Raw genomic sequence first — 3,345 nt, 5'->3', positions numbered from 1 at the left:
AGCACAGCCTCCTTTATTGCTATAAAGATACAGAACACAGTCCTGAGAGGGGTGTGTGATCCCCGTCCCACAGAGGAGGAAATGGAAGTTCAGAGTTAAGATGCCCATGTTGAGAAGGTAGCCCAGCTGGTGAGTGGCAGGACCAGAATTCTAACTGAGATCCACCTGGTGCGAAGGTTGTCTTTATGCTGAGTTTCTCTGTTTATGACAGTTACTGTCCCATTCCCCACACCCCAGCTCTTTTGGCCGTCCCTGATATGGTGTGCTTCCCTTTTTTATGCAAACTCAGATCTCCTCCTCAATCTACTCAGACAAATATATCCTTTTTCTTCATCAAGCCCAGCTAAACTTCAGCTCACTATTAAGGTATTAGTAGTACTTAGCGGAGAAGGCGATGGCACCCCACTCCAGTACTCTCGCCTGGAGAATCCCATGAACAGATGAGCCTGGTGGGCTGCAGTCCATGGGGTCGCTAAGAGTCGGATACGACTGAGCGACTTCACTTTCACTTTTCACTTTCATGCATTGGAGAAGGAAATGGCAACCCACTCCAGTATTCTTGCCTGGAGAATCTCAGGGACCGGGGAGCCTGGTGGGCTGCCGTCTATGGGGTCGCACAGAGTCAGACACGACTGAAGTGACTTAGCAGCAGCAGCAGCAGCAGCGTCTGATAAACAGCATGCCCACATTCACCCAGTACCTAAGTATATGGGCTATGCTAGTGTGGCAGGGAGTGGGGATGTGATTGCAGGCGCCCCAAGTGGGGCATTTCAGAACTCCACATTGAAAAAGAGGAAGTGTGGTTTGAACAGACCATAGCTTATAATTGTTTCGACTTTTGGGTCATCATGAAAGTGAAAGTGAAGTTGCTCAGTCATGTCTGACTCTTTGGGAACCCATGGACTGTAGTCTCCCAGGCTCCTCTGTCCATGGAATTCTCCAGGCAAGAATACTGGAGTGGGTTGCCATTTCCTTCTCCAGGGGATCTTCCTGACCCGGGATCGAACCCGGGTCTCCCGCATTGCAGGCAGATTCTTTACCATCTGAACCACCAGGGAATCATCATAATGTACTATAAAATTTCAAACATTCAGAAGATAGCATGAAATTGCAATATTTACCAAAAGTGGGCATGAGTGTTTTAAAAGATTGCAAAACACTAGTCTTATGCTCTTAGGGGAATTTAGAGATTTTTTTTCCCACACTCTGCTAAAGTTTTCTTCATACACTTATCATATCCCCCTTCCCTGGACTGCAAACATCTCGGATGGTAGCAACTGATTGTGAGTTCCTTCTCTCCTTTGTGTTTCCTCTCCAGAGTCTTCACCCGGTGGACATTCTATAAACAGGTCACCCAATCTATTGTCTGACATGGATTGTTTTCATTCTACCCCATCTAAATAAAGGACTGAAGGATCTGGGCTGCTTTTCAAACAAAAACAGGTGATTTGAAGGAAAGGAGAGGAGATCAATGGAAGAGAAGACAGCACAAGAGAACGTCACTAACAGGAACCCGCCATCTCGGGAAAGCTGGGCTACAATTTAACCTTTTGAACTCTTTACTGAAAAATTATTCTCTTAGTTAATTCACAGCAGTGGCAGAACTGTTCTGGAACATTTAATCTTCCTAAGAAAACAAACCAGTGCCAAGCCCCCTAAAGCACATCAAAAAGAAAGGAGTGCGGTTTAAGAGCCCTACTGTGTGCGAGGTTCTAGTCCCACCTTATTTCAGAATCAATCCAATTCACGCAACCGATTGGTTGTTTTTATCTCCTGTATTCATCAAAGCAAGATTTCCTTGTAGGCAGTACCTTGATTGTCTAATTCTAGATACTGTCTGGACCTGAAAGTTTAAGGAACTGTTTTCAGCTGAAACTAGCCATCCCTCCCAATTGCTGGGGTTTTCCAGAAATGCTGTGCCTCGGAACAAAGTGTGTTTCCTTAGATGATAAACTTCTGTGTGTGTTTCCTGGGGGTGGGGGTGGGGTGGGGTGGGAGGGAAGCCGCACAGGTTGAAAGGAAAAAAACAGGTCTTTGGGGAAAGAAACTGGAGTGATTCAGGCTGTCAAAACCAGACTTCTAACTCCACTCCGTGGAACGCTGTGAATACTTGAGTCTTCCACACCGAGTCTCTGTTCTCCAGCTTTTTCCAGACTCCAATCACAGCCCCTCAAAGGAACCTGAGTTTGAGTGTTCAAGCTTGGATTCAGCCCCTCATTCAAGGAAAAAAATGACCAGAAGTGTCATTTCAATATCCACCTCCCATAAGAGACAGACTTCTGGAAGAGAAGGCATCATGGAGGTTTATTCAGAACCACGGAAAGGCAGATCGGAAGAGTCGTGTGGTTATGTCGCTAACGCAGAAAGTAAGGTGTGCGGTGCTACAACAGTGGCTCGTCCGAGGTTAACACAGTCCCAGCAGGGCGGACCCCTGCCAGGACTCAGGTGCCCTGCCGCCAGTTCCTCTTCGAAAGAACGGAACAGACTCACTCGTCAGCGCGCACGCACACACACGCACATCAGCACGTCCACGTCCACACAACGACGCGGACACTGAAACAAACCGAGTCGGGCCAAGTGGACAGCAAACAAATCCACCTCTCCGGGCCCCCCCTCCAGCTCCGGGTGCAGGGCTCGCCGAGGGCCGGCAGAGGGCGCGCCGCCCCCAGGGAGCCGAGACGCGGCCGCGCGGAGCCGGGAGGGCGAGGGGAGCCCCTGAAGCCGGACGCGCCCCTCCAGCTCGGCCACTCAGGGTGCAGGGCCCGGCCGAGGGGACGGGGAGGGTGAGGAGCGGACCCCCTTGAGGGCCCAGGGAACACACGGGCCGGAGGCTTCCTAGGAATTGCATCACGCTGCGCAACGCTGCGGCTCCTGGAGTCCTCCGGCGCAAAGTGTGTGTGTGTGTGTCTGTGTGTGTGTCTGTGTGTGAGTGTGTGTGTCTGTGCGCGCGCGTTGGGGGGAGGGGGAGGGGACTTAGACCGAGCCCGGGAGAGAAGAAGGCGAGACGCGCCCGGGGAAAAAGCTCCCTGCACATGGAGACATTCCTTGCACCGAACTACACCGAGAAGCGAGCCCCCAGCACCGCCCCGCAGCTCCCCTCCCGGGGCAGAGTACCCAGCTAGTGAGGATCTTTCCACCCCCGCCTCGACCGCCCCCCAAAACCGGCCCTGCACCCTCCAGCCCGGTTCCAGCGCAGCCGCGAGCCTTCCCCGGGACTGGCCCTGGCGGGGCGCCTAGAGCCCCAGTTGCATTGCTCCAGGAGAAAGGAGGGGGGCGGTGCATTTTGCCGGAGGAGGAGAAGGGGGGTGGGTGGTGGGGGAGAGAGAAAATTGCGCGGAGACCTGC

This window comes from Bison bison, unplaced genomic scaffold, assembly GCF_000754665.1.
Source record: "Bison bison bison isolate TAMUID 2011002044 unplaced genomic scaffold, Bison_UMD1.0 scf7180017864317, whole genome shotgun sequence".
Classification (NCBI taxonomy): Eukaryota; Metazoa; Chordata; class Mammalia; order Artiodactyla; family Bovidae; genus Bison; species Bison bison.
The sequence above is the reverse complement of the archived record's forward strand: the minus strand, read 5'-3'. Positions refer to the sequence as shown.